Raw genomic sequence first — 14,680 nt, 5'->3', positions numbered from 1 at the left:
TCATCCTGAAGAATGTTCCAGAACCATCTGGGACAATAGGGGGGTGAACGCTCTTATTCACAGAGAAATTAGATTGCTAGATCGTCAGGATTGGTACCTAAGGATGCACAGTCCGAGAGAGTATGCAAGGCAGGACAAGAAACAGGGTCTGCCTGCTTCCATGACCCATGGCTCCTTTCGAGTTGTCCTTCTCTTCCGTCCTCCGCACAGGAACTATAGCTTGTGCTTATGAGAAACGCCAGCTCATGCCTCTGGTGTAGACATTCATGGAAATGTGCCTTCTCTTCTTATGTGGAAACCAGCATTAGAGAGTCACTGTGCAGACACGGAGCCCCTGATTCATCCACACCCGTTTTGTGAGGCTAGAAAGAGTCTCCTTAGCCACCAGCAGGGGAAATGGAGGCTCCCAGGCTCTGCTCAAATCAGCTTCTCCAAGAAGCCAGTATAAATTACATGTGGCGATTTGAAGGAATGATTTGATTCGGGGTGAAAAATGCCAGTGTTTGTATAATTTAAACAAAATGAAAACTTTCTAAGCCTATTTCAATATGAGAATTACCCTAACATCGTTTGGCATGTAAAGTAATAAAAGCCTTATTTATCCTAATAGATTTTCCCAGTGGCAAAATAAAGAAATGAAACCCTGGCATGGAAACCTAGCCGAGTGCTCCATCAGACCTCAATTCTGTTCTCGGCTCTTTGTGTATATATGTGTTTGTGTGCATGCGTGTGTGCATGTGTGTGGTGTGCATGTACACATGTGCACCATGTGCATGCCTGATCTCCATTGTGGTGGATCCCCGGGAGCTGAAGTTACATATGGTTGGAAGTCATCATCTATCTGAGTGATGGGAATCACAATGGTCCTCTACAAGAGCAACAAGTATTCAATGGCTGAGCCACCTCTCTAGCCCTCAGCTTTTCTGGTGGCTTTTTCTCCAGTGCTGGGGGAACCTTTCATCTGTCTTGGCGTCAGTTTACCCATTGTGGAAGAAAGGAAATAGACTAAGTTTTCCTCTAGGAAGAGCTTTCAGTTCATACATTCTGTGCTTGATTTATTATTAGGACACTTGTTTCTTTATGCTATTTGAATTCATTCTGATAACAAATGGCACTATATGCACATAACTCTACCGATGCTGTATGTACATATATGTGCATGTGTGTGTATGCAGGGATGGGTGCAGAGGCCAGAGGTTAACCAGCTTTCATCTTCAATGGCTCTCCATCTCATTTTATGAGGCAGACTCTGAATCTGCAGCTTGCCATTCAGCTGGACTGCTGGCCAGCAAGCTCCAACGATCCCCCCCAGCACTCAGATTGCAAGCACACACCCTGCACCCAGAGTTTATGTCGTGGTTCTGGGAACTGAACCCAGATCTTCAGGCTTGTTGCTTTTCTCTTGCTTGGGACACTCACTATTCAGAAGCCTTGGAGGAACTGTTCACGGTCATTGATCTGGGTGCTTGGATCACTACGCTTCTGAAAACAATGGATGTGTTACAGACATGAGGCATGGGTATAACCTACCCACCTCCTGCCCCAGTAACCTGGCAAGGCTTCAAGATCAGCAAAGAACCCTACACCAGACCTTAATATGCAATTCCCAGGAGTTGCCAGACACCAAGTGAGCTGATGCCAAAACATCCAGGTGGGGAAGAAAAATTAATAAATTATAGGGATATTTTATATATACAATTCCAAATATGGCTGCATGGAGTTTGGAAACATCTGGGTGATGGATTGGAATTTTGCTTTTGCTGCGGCCCCTTGGCAGAATGTAAACACAGCCTGCAAGTCCCGAGAGATAAATGGGGAGGTGGAAACTGTAAGGGGGTAGATAAAGAATCTGATTCAAAAACAGAGGCCCGCGTTGTTTGCCAAGTGCAAAACAAAATGCCAAAAACGTAAAGCGGTCCAAAGTTTCTTCTCTCGGAGTTAAAGATGCAGGATCTCAGGTAGCTAAAATTAGAAGCCATTTGCATATGCTTCGTCTATTAGATGGAAAGTTGGGGAAAATATTTTTTTTCATTTTTAGTTTATATTTGTTTGAACGGCCTATTAACATGCTGTTGGTTATAGTTCTATCTGAATGATTCTACAGATGAATTAAGATTTTGGGGCACCAAAGAGCTATTTTCTGAAAATAATATTCAAAAGTGCTATTTCTTTAAAAGTGCCAGATGAAGATATATGGGGAATAATACAGGCAGTTACAGTATGAATTTTAAAGCTTTCACATCCAATTATTTGCAATAACTTAGTTTCTTTCCCAGCCTATAATAAATCATGTAGATGTAAACGCTACAAAATTTAAATCTGAGTAGAGTTTGAGTAAGACAGTATATCACGAGGAATCGGTATTTTTGTTATATATAGTGCTGTTTAACATATGTAAAGTGAAATTCTCATTGATTTGGGTTTGCTAATTCAGAGTTTGTGAGCCTGGCTTGAAGTTGACTCTTCACTGAAAGTCATTCTTCATGGAAAGCTCAAATTAAAGGTGTAAATAAGATGGCAAATGTGATCATATGGAGTGCTTAGGAGTGGATTTAAAGTGCTCGGAGTGCCATTTACATACAAAATCCTTATGCTAATTATCCGTAATTCTTATTAAAGTAGGTCTACTAAAGCGATCTTTCAGGCAAGTTCCCTGAGTGAATTTGAGTTATGGAATGTACCAGAAAGGAGGGAATCAGCTTCTTTAAGATTCTATATTCATACAATTCAGAATTTTAACTAATTGTTTCCTACCTTCCTGTTAATTAATCCAAACTGTTAACATTTTGCCTGCAATTTCGGTTCAGTTCCTGACTCTCTTTTGACGAAGTCCAAGTCATTCACTTACGGGATTGCATTGGAAATTTTTAACTCATGTATTTTCAAACATCAGCTTGGTGTTGCTTTTAGGACATAGCATTATTTTATATAAAAAAAAAGTAACATATAGGTGAGAGAGAAAGGAGGAGGAGGAGAAGCAAAGAAGGGAAACATTTTCTAACAGATATGAACTGAAATCTTAATTGGTGGTCTCTTCTAGCAAATGGACTTAAAGATTAAAGCTTGTCAGTGAGAGTCCGTGGAAAAAGCAGCTGAAAGGCAGAGAAGGTTAAGTACTAGACAAGTGGTTAGTCTGCAGATGAGGAAGCATCCGAAGTGTCCGCAGGCAACTAGACTCACGCTGTCTGATCACGAGGTATTCACGCTGAAATCTTAGTCAATACAATCTTCAAACCGCAGTTTGGGAAACGGAGACAATATTGAACTTCATCTGAGCAGAGGTGACACTTGAAGCTCACCTTCCCAATGTGCACACACACATGAGCACACACATATGCACACATACACACACACACACACCACACACATATACAAATATACCACACACACACCACACACACACACACACACACACACACAAATACACCACACATGCACAGCACACATACACACGCAACAAAAACACACCCCACACATATAACACACACCACAAATACACACTACACACACACACCACACATACACACATACCACACTTACACACACCACACAAAACATACATTGTGAACACACACATACACCTTAGTTTTGGCTTCTGAGAAATGGCTAGCCGCAAAGGCCCACCCTACACTCGCATATCCTGAAACAACACTCAGCATATCCTGAAACAACATTCTTGATGACAGAAGAACCCTCTCCCTCTGTCCTCCCAGCTTCCAGAAGGCTCTGCTGGCTCTCTTGTTCGCACTCTGTTTCACATGGAGCTCACTCCCCGTGCTCCAAGATGATTTTTGTTAGTAAGTGTCCTCACTGTGCAGGACTCTGCATAAAATTGGGCAGTTTGTCTTTCTACTTCTAGTGCTGAGGCTGAGTAAGACGGGACCTCACTTTCAGGTCTCAGCCTCCTCCAGCTAGGTAACAAGGGCTGCCTGCTCTCTCTGCTACATTCTGCTTGGCGACCATAGAATCCAACCTACAGTGAGTCCAGCTCCTTCCTGGCCTCTCTTGTAGCAAGATAAGATGTGGATCTATTCGAGTTCTCCTCACTTCCGGCACTGAACGGTGGTTTTCACTGCGATAGTTGGTGCTTTCTTGTAAGCACCCTAATGGATCATGACCATCTTACCTTTCCTGGAACCAACTGCAAATTGAACTGGGTCTTTTTATCTTGCTAAAAAAGTCTTTATCCGAACAAAATATTTTTAAGTGTGTATTTCTTTCAAAATCTGGCTGCCATCTTTCAAACTCATGTTTTCAATTTTTCTTCCTACTGGTCCTGGCATCGCAAATAACTAAGATCTGGCTATCAGGTGTCTGCCAGCTTCAAATTATCTTGGAACTGTCATATCCGCATAGATTAAGACTCATCCCTAGACAAGCCACTCTACAGACCACCAGGGAAGTCCAGAAATGGATATGTTTAGATGGGAGGTGCCTAGTATTATGAGCATCACCCAGAACACCAACATCCTAAGCCAAGAGCATCAAGAACATTTAATTGCAGGGCATAATAGTACCAGAAACTCAGGAGACCAAGTCGGAGGACCCCTTGACTGTACTGGTTCAAGGCCATCGTGGGAAACATATTGAGAGTCAGTCTCTTCTGAGGAGGAGAGGGAAAGGGGGGTAGATGAGAGAGAAAGAGGAGGAAGAGGACATAGAGGAGAAAGAAAGAAAATGAAACTATAAGAAGGGAAATAGCATGAGGAGGAGGGAAAGGAATAGAAGATTAAAAGGTCCAAGTTGTCCCGTACCCTCCACAGGTGCGCCAGGTGCAGCATAGGCTCGCAGGTACATGCTCCATACACACAAACACACACAAAGAAGGAAAATGTAATAAAATCATTTTTATTAAAGAATGAGTTCTTGAAATACCCTGAACAGGCTCACATTAGGAAATATTACCTATCATGTAGCTGCTTTTCTGTTCACTTGGGGCATTCTTCTGTTCTGGGGTCTGGCCGCCTGGGCTCTAAGACCTTTGTGGTCACCTCTCACCAGATGTCCCAGTGGGAGGAACAATTTCATACACGCTGCTTTGTCCCACGCAGAAGACTTTGGATACTTTGAAGATGCTGAGCTATAAACTACAAGCTAAAAGAGGAGCTGACAGGGTTCCTCTCTGCCTGAGCACGGTGTTCACAGTAAGGAGTGATGCTAGCAAAATCCCCCTTAACCTTTGCATTCTGAGAAAGACACAGCAGTCCAGGATCCACGCCTTCTGAGCCAAGATTCCACTTCCTCAGTGATGCTGGAAAGATCCATCCTCTCCATCCTTTCCAGTTCCTGATCACCATGAGACTTGGGATGACCCACTGCTTATTTGCCTCTTATAACATAAATCCTTGGCTTTTCTTTCAGATCATTATCATTAATGAACGAGGCTGAATAGCGCCTTCGTTATCTCATTCACGCTGTCTTCCACATTGGAAAAGTTCATGAAAAAACAGGGAAAGTGTCTCAATGGGAAAATGCTTTCTGGGAAAGCTTGGGTACTTGAATGTGCTCTTAGCAGCCTTATATAAAACAGGACATGGCTGCAGACACCTGTAACCCCAATGTTCAAGCTGTGGAAGCAGGCTTATACCTGGAGTTTGCTGCCTGGCCAGTCTAGCTGAATCAGGGGGCTCCAGGCTCAGAGAGAGAACCTGTCTCAAAAAAAAAAAAAAAGTGAGGATTGAAGACAAGAACTGATGTTGACCTCTGGCCCTATATGCTCCTTCACACATGCCACACAGAAACACATACATACACATACAACACAAAGAGCATATCATCAAAGTACATTCAAAATCATATGTATCTGCTGGGAGATGGCCTGGAAAAGGGAATATATTCAAAGAAAAATAGATATTCACAGTTCTACAAACTACTTCACTGACTGTTCAAGAAAGAGGGTATGTCTACATGTCTACATTACACTTCAGATGCTCAAATGTACACAAAAAATACCAGCTAGCTCAGCAGGGGCTTTACAGACATTGCCTGGAAAACTCTGTCCCCCATTAATGTTATCATTTCCTGCAAATCACAGTTATTCATTCCCTGAAAAAAAATTACTGAGTGTTTGGCTATTTATTTTATGTATATGAAATTGAATCACCTGTCAAATTTTTTATAAAAAGAACCCTACTTGTTCTCTGCCCTCTGCTCATTGCTAAGGTGATGCCGGTACTAACGTGATGTGCAGGCCAGTCCTTGGGCACAATCATCCCGCCCTACTTCTACTTCCTGTATTTTATGAGCCCTGAGAACGAGAAAAGAAAGGAAGATAAAAGTATAGTGCAGAAAATATAAAATTAGAGTAATATATGTAAATTGGAAAGCTAAAGAATTTCCCTCCATAATTGAAGATATGATCATACAGGCGGTCTCGTCTCTGACATCTATTTTATCTCTGAATTAAAAGCACAGAGAAAATAAGCCCACCTCTTGGCTAATAATATACAGTCTAAATTTCATATGTCCTCTGTGTCAGTCAAGTCCTGTTTTCAAAAAACTGCTCCCAGAACACTCCATCTTAAGATGAGCTGTTAATTCCGTAGCTTTTAATAACTGACAACTCCACTTATAAACCCAGGCTGTACATAAATTGTCAGCATCCAAATTTGCCCAGACAAACAGAACTGAGAAAAAAACAAAAATAACATGAAGGGGAAAAAAAGTATTAGCAGCTGTATAAATAACAGCGGCAGTATTGACTAACAAGAGGCACAGTGAGACCAGAGAGGCCCAGGAAGGGATTCAAGTCGGCATAGATCCGTTTGGAGGGGCCAGTGCACTTTATGCTCTTCCAAAACGTGGCCTTCCTTCCTAGGGAAGCATTGGGAAGTCCAGCGGAAGCCCCTTTTAACCAAAATCTTAGCTCGTGAAGAAAAATAAAGAGTCAAGTGAAAATGATAAGAGAAAGTAAAAGTCCAGTTAGGCTCTTTGCCCTGACATACTCACCACAGTTTTATTTGGTGAGAACTACACAATCTCTCCAAAAGTTGGAGAATCCTTCTTTTCTCTCTTCAGCCTAATGTAGCTCCAACCCTTCTGGGTCTATTGGAGAGCTGAGTGAATTGAGGGCAATTGGAGCTGTGGGTCTCACAGAAAGTAGGGGTGGAGCTCACAAGCCAAAGGATCAAGAGCTGGAGACCAGCATAGCACTGTGGGTAGAAATACAATGTGACTTAAAGTCTAGCGTTTTTCTAGTTGCCTCACGTGCAGAAGGCAAAAATAAGAACAAATGACATCAACTGTGATGTATTATGTTTAACCTAATATAGCCAATAGAGTGACATTTAGTTTCAACAGACAAGCAATTAAGTCACTGATAAAATAATATTTGCTGGATGTGATGATGTTCCCTTGTCATTCAGCATTTGGAAATGGAGGCAAGATGATCAGAAGGTCAAGATCTGCTTCAGTTACTTGACATGCTGGGGAGTTTTTGTTAATCAGACATAAACTAGAGTCCTTGCAGAAAAGAAAACCTCAGTTGAGAAAATGCCCACACTCGATTGACCTTTGGGCAAGTCTGAGGTACATTTTCTGAAATGGCAATGTTGGAAGGCTCAACCCATTGTGGGGGGTGTGCCTCCGGGTAGCTGCTTCTAGGAGTATGTAAGCAAGCAAGCTCAGAGAGCCATAGGGAGGGTCAAACCTTAAGCATCATTCCTCTGTGGCAAATGCATCAGAGCCGGGCCTGAATTCCTGGGCTGCCTTCCCTGGATGGCGGGCTACAAGAGGTGAGAACAAATAAACATCTGAGTGGTTATGTACACGTGAATGCAGATACCTACCAGGCCAGAGGTGTCAGATCCCACTGGGGGTGGAGCTTCAGGTGCTTAGAGCCACCTGCTATAGGTGCTGGGATCTGAGCAGTATGAGCTCTGACTTCTGAGCCACTCTCCAGGCCCTGAAGTGCCAATGTTTTAACAGGTAAAATGAAATGTGATATTTTTGTTGTTGTTTTGCTTATTTGTTTTTTTGTTTTTTGAGACAGGGTTTCTCTGTGTAAAAGCCCTGGTTGCCCTGGAAATCACTCTGTAGAGCAGACTAACCTCGAACTCACAGAGATACATGTGCTTCTGCCTCCTGAGTGCTGGAATCAAAGGGATGTATGCCACCACACCGGGCTGTGAAATGTAATCTTATAAACACAATGAAGTTGTGTTTCATAAGGAAAATACTTTATCCTGCTTCAGACTTGAAGTTGAACTCTAGATCAATTCAAATTTAATTGAATTTTTATATTTTAATTTTGAGATTATGATATAATTACTTCATTTCCCCCTTCCCTTTCCTCCATCCAGCCTCTTCCATGTGCCACCCCCCTTGCTCGGATCAAATTCATGGTCTTTTCTTCTTTAATTATTGTTACAAAGACACACACACACACACACACACACACACACACACACAGTGGTTTTATTATTATGGGCTCTATCTGTTGCAAAGAGAAGTTTCCTTGGTGAGAGGTGAGGACGATACACATCTGTGGTTTTAAAGGCAAATACTTAGAGTGTAGTTAGCAATTATGTTGGTTGAGTAAAGTATCTGTTGTAGACTCTCCTTCAAGATCTACAATTTCCCTAGCCCTGGGTAGTTGTCAAGGCCTCCAGTACTAGGCATGATTTTTCTCTTGTTGACTGGGCCGCAAGTTCAGTTGGAGAGCTGTTGGTTACCGTGAAGGTGTACCTGCCACTAGTGTATTCTTAGGGCTATAGTGCCATGCAGGCCATTATTGTGGTTCACAGTCATCATAGCTGGGTGGTGGAGGAGGCTGCTTGTTGGTTCCTGACTGCTTAGCCCCTAAATGATCACACAGAAACTGTATTATTTAAAACACTGCTTGGCCCATTATCTCTAGTTTCTTATTGGCCAACTCTTACATCTTAATTTAACCCATTTCTATTAAACTGTGTATCGCCACATGGCTGTGGCTTACTGGGTAAAGTTCCATCTGGCTCTGGCAAGGCTACATGGCTTCTCTTTTACTCCACCTTTCTTTCTCCCAGCATTCAGTTTAGGTTTTCCCACCTACCTCTGTTCTGCCCTATCATGCCAAGCCAGTTTCTTTATTAACCAATGGTAGTCACAACATATAGAGAAGAATCCCACATCAGCTGGGTAGGACTGTTGGTTGCTTCCAGCCTTTGGGAACTTGCCTGGCACCTTCTGGTATGATGAAAGCTAGTCTCCAGGGAGGAACTCCTGTTCCAGCTCAGGGACTCCTGAGCCATGTGATTGAAGCAAATGGTGTCTTCTTACCTTCTACCATTGGGAACAACCAAGGTCAATAACAATAGCCTATAATCTTTATGAGTCTCTTAAACAACCCTGACCAACAATTCAAAAAAGGGCTTTCTGTGCCTGGTGTTGGGATTTTTGTGAGATAGTCTAGGGCTCCTGGTTTGGAGAGGAGGGAGTATTGACAGAAAGATGGGAAATTTCCATATATATATATATATATATATATATCAGATTACATATATTATAAATGTTTTAGGTAGAGCATTGATGGTATAATTCCTTATGATTTATCTTGTGTTTTTACCATCTTCCCTGTTCTGTGTTTATCTTCTTCTTCCTTCCTACTTAAAGCCTCCAATTTTTCCAATTCCTCTTCCCAATCACCTGCATGCACCCTACAGCTGACCTTTCTATTGCCCTCCACAATGGTCCATATTTACTTTCCTGGTTTCTGCAGTTTCTCCAGGTTATGAATTCGAATACATCTGGAGATTTTGAGCTAAGAATCTTAGATGAATGAGAACTTGTGATGTTTATCTTTCTTGGTCTGTGTTACCTCGCTCAATACGGTTTTATTCTAGTCCATCCATTTATCTGCAAAGCCCATGCTTTCAGTTTTCTTTGAAGCTGAATAGTATTCCATAATGTACGTGGATCACATTTGCATTATCTTTCCATCAGTTGAAGGATGTTAGGCTGTTTCTGCTTTCTAGCTATTGTAAATAGAGAGTTTTGCCATTCAGATTTTGATAAGATCAAATCTCAGAGTGGTTTTGACTTACGTCTCCCTAATTGCTCAGGATATGAACTTTCTGAGATATTACTTAACTGTTTTTATTTCTTCTCTTAAAAACTCTCTGTTAGGAACTCAGACCAATTTTTTGAGTTGGTCATATGTGTGTTTGTTTGACACTGGTTTTTTGTTTGGTTTTGTTTTCCTAGACAGGGTTTCTCTGTAGCTTTGGAGCCACTCCTGGAACTAGCTCTTGTAGTCCCGGCTGTCCTCGAACTCACAGAGATCTGCCTGCCTCTGCCTCCCGAGTGCTGGGATTAAAACCGTGCACCACCACCACCTGGCAAACCACTTTTTGAGTTCCTTATATATTCTGAATACTAATCCTTAGTCAGATGTATACCTGGCAAGGATTCTTCACTTTCTTTGGGTTTCTTCACCCTGTTAATTGTTTCAATAGCTGTGCAGCTTTTTAGTTTTATGAAGCCCCACTTGCCAACTGTTGACCTTACACCTTAGGCAAATAGAATCCTATTCAGAAGGTCCTTTCTGACATCATATTATACAGGATACTGTTTATGTTTTTTGTCTAGAAGCTTCAGTATTTCAGGTTTTATATTTAGGTCTTTTATATTTTTGGAGGTGATTTTTGTGCGAGGTGACAGATATGGTTCCATCTTCACTCTTCTTATATGGACATCCAGTTTTCCCAGAACCATGTGGTGACCATGGTTTATTTTCTCCAGTGTATGTGTCCATTAACTTTGTCAAATAGTAAATGGCTGACGTTATGTGAACTCATGTTTTGGTCTTCAGTTTTGTTCTGGTGGTCTGCTTGTCTTTTGTTCTTATTACAATGACCCTATAAAACATCTCAGTAGCTGCTACTCACTCCAGCATGGCTCTCTTTGCCCAGGATTGTTTTGGCTGTCCAGGTATTTTTGTGGTTCCACATGAATTTTTGGATAGTTCTTTTTTCTGTTTCTGTGAAGACGAAGAGGAGGGTTTTGATTAGAATTGCTCCAATCTGTAAATGGTAGAATCATCATTTTTACCATATTAATTCTACCAATCCATGATTGTGAGATACATTTTTATTTTCTAGTGTCTTTCTCTGTCTCTAAAGTTCTCTTAAAGTTTGGAAGTTTAAAGTTTACATGGTAGACCTTCATTTCCTTAGCTAGTTTATTCTTGGATATTTTGTTCCGAGGCCATAGGGAGTGTGTCCATGATCACCTTCTCTGCACGTTTGTTCATGGTGGTCAGAAAAGCTACTGTTTTATGCAAGTTGATTCTGTACCCTGCCGTGCTGCTGGAATGGTTTGTAATTTCGAGAGGTTTTCTGGTAGAATTTTGGGGATCTCTTACATATGATATTATGTCATCTACAAATGGGGACAGTTTGACTAGTTTTCCTATTTGTATTCCTTTAATTTCCTTCTCTTGCTTTCTTGTTTCAGAGACTGCTTTGAGAACAGTATTGAAAAAGAGCAGGGACAGTGATTGCCCTATCTTCTTCCTATTTTCAGTGGGACTGCTTCAAGTGTTTCTCTACTAAGAATGGTGTTGACTATGGGTTTTGTATGTATAAGCTTCTGTTATATTGAGATGCTTTCCCTCCAGCCCTACTCTCTCTAGGACTTTTGTCATGAAGGAGTGTTGGATTTGGTCAAAGGCTTTTTCTGGACCTAGTGAGATGACAATGTGACTTTTGTCTTTAAGCCCTTTTATGTCATTTTTCAAATTTAATTGAATTTTGAGATCTGCACTACATATATTTTAACATATGTACATATAGTTTCATATCCATATTTGACTCATGGTGACCATTTGGGGGCTAGGATAGGACTAAAGGGTGGTGGATGAGGAAGAAGGGAGCAGAGGAGAAAAGAAAGAGCCAGAAATACAAACCATGTCAACAAGACAGAAAGTTGTAATTTGTATTTTATTCTGTAAGCAATAAACGGCCAGTACAATGTATGTCATTTTCTGGTTTCTTGTGTAATAAATAAGCTAAAACAGCAGTTTTATGATCTCTCAATTCTGCTTTCAGAAATCTGAAGAAGGTCTGATGAGATAGATGGTTAAGAGTCCTTTTTTAGAGGACCTTAAGTTTGAAGCCCATTGCCAATGTCAGGCTGCTCACAACTTCCTGCAACTCCAGCTCCAGGGGAATCTATGACCCTAACATCCTCCTCTTACATCTGTCAGCATCTGCACTCATGTACACATGCCCACACCGTTACATATATAATTTAAAAATAAGTAAACAAATTAATTTTTTTAAAAAAATCTGAAATGAGACGTATTGAGCTAAAATAAAGACATCATCACTCATCAGTTTCTGTGGTTCGGTAGGGCAGACCCTGGGGCTTTGTTTATGTTGTGTAGGTACTTTACCAACTGACTAAGCTGCATCCCGGGTAGTTCACCTTAATCTCTTCAGATTAGGAATTAATTATTAATTATTAAGTGACATATTTTAGACCAACATGTTCTGTACCCACTAACTATTTGGAGAGACTTTTTTTTTTTAGCCTATCATAGGTCTTAATCAGGGAAGAGGGGACATAATTTCATATATAATTTGGCAGGTAGAGTGCAGAAATCTGGATGAGGGTGAGATCAAGCATGAAGAAACATTAGCAATGCCTGTCCAGGCCCATTTCTCTTGTTGCTTTGGGACACTACTCATCACCACTTGAAATGAGTTCAGAGCCTGGCATCACCTAACTCAAGGCCAAAAAACTACCATAACCAATTCATCTGGCCATGAGCATGAAGGAAGAGTTTTTCTTTGCTCAGCAGCCGCTCCCAATTAACCATTCTGAGATTTATTGTTAATTATAAATGCTCTGTCAATAGCTCAGGCTTGCTACTAGCTAACTGCTACATTTGAAATTAACCCTTATTTCTTGTCTACCCTCTGCCACGTGGTCATACCTTGTTTCAGCACAGTACATTCATCTTAGCAACTCCTGAGACTCTGTCCTTCTTCCCTGCATTCTCTCCGCCCTAAACATCCTGCCTAGCTACCAGCCAATCAGCTTTTTATTATCAATGAGAGCAACACATTCTCACAGTGTACAGAAGGATTATTTCACAGCATGAGCACACCTTTCAAAGTGAATGCTTGGCCTTTGTCTTAGTTGGGGTTCCTACTGTAATAAAATATCACGACCACAAACAACTTGAGAAGAAGAGGGCTTATTTCACCTTACAGCTTACAACTTCATTTCTGAGAAACGTCTGGGTGGGATCCTGGAGACAGAAACTGAAAACAGAAGCCGTGAAGGACACTGCTTACTGGCCTGCTCAATTCCATCGCTTTTTAACTCTCCACACCCAGTGGAGGGGGCCCTTCTCCGTCAATTAGCAATCAAGAAAATGCTCTGAAACAATCTGATAAAGGCATTTTTTTTTCAGTTGAGACCTCTTTCCCTGATAACTCTAGCTTGTGTCAAGTTGACAAGTAAGATAAAATGCAACTAGGACAATCTTGAAATGTTCAGACAAAACTAGAAGGAAAAACTGTCTTATCTGATGTCTCATAGAGTTGAAATATTCAAACAACCATTGTAAACAGCTGTCTTTTCTGCTGCATGAAGAAAACTCTACAGGGAAAGAGAATTAAGTCAAGGCTTAATATGAGAGAGCCTGAGGAAAAGGCAGGATCCACAGAGTGTATGTGTTCCTCACCAAACTGTATGAGGCCTTTTCCTTGCGCTCTCTTGACATGTGGAAGAAGTAGTAGTTTTCTTCTCTTTCTCCTTATGTTAGTTGGGATTAAGATTCTGTTTCTTTCCACCAAAGCAGTCCTGGTTAATCCAGGTCTCAAAAGTAATGGGAACTAGAGGTCTATGGAAGTGGTTCCGTTAGGAAACATTTGCCTCACAAGCATGAGCATTAAAAGAAAAAGAAATAAAACAGTAGCTGTCTGTTCACAAAGGGAACTAACCCATTTCCTTTCAATGAGGGTTTAAAAAAAAAAAAAAAGAACGAAAGGGCCCTGAGGCCATGACAGGGCCTCAAGGTGGGAAGGAGGGCATCAGGCAGAAACAACACAATTTGAGGACATCTAAGCCTGCTGAAGTTCCCTAAAGCCTGGAGGAGACCTTCATTAAGACTGAGAATAAAAGAAAGATAAGGAAGGAGAAATAGCTGCCACGAGAGGGACACAGGGCATGTTGCTGGGGGCCTAGAAGCCTCTTCAAGCAGTGTTCAGAACATCCCTCCAAGAAAATCCCATTAGGAGTGTCTCCAGACAAAATCCCCAGAATGTAGGGAAGGGCTGACTTTTTATAACCTTTTAGAGGTCCTAGGAAGTTTCACATAACTTGACTTAGTTCAACATAGCATCGATCACAAAGATCATAGGGAGTCCACATACCAGTCAAGACCATTAATCAGAGACTTCTCTTCCACCACAGCACAGACAACACCTTAAAGACTATGGGATCTGGTCTAAAGGTGCAGGCTACTGTTCGAACAAAGAGTTTGGTTCAAAGATCCCTTGTAAAAGGCCAAGGACAGGGCTCCCACTGGCAACCCCACTGCTGAGGAAGAAGAAATGAGCAGATTCTGGGGCTTTCTGGCCAACGAGCCTGAAGGTCCAGGTCAGGGAGAAGCCTTGTCCCCAACAAAAGGTGTATGGTTCTTGAGGAAGGGCAACAGAGGTTGTCTTTCATGCACACACATGTGCACACG

The sequence above is a fragment of the Myodes glareolus genome, chromosome 3 (assembly GCF_982192425.1).
Source record: "Myodes glareolus chromosome 3, mMyoGla1.1, whole genome shotgun sequence".
Taxonomy (NCBI): domain Eukaryota; kingdom Metazoa; phylum Chordata; class Mammalia; order Rodentia; family Cricetidae; genus Myodes; species Myodes glareolus.
The sequence above is the reverse complement of the archived record's forward strand: the minus strand, read 5'-3'. Positions refer to the sequence as shown.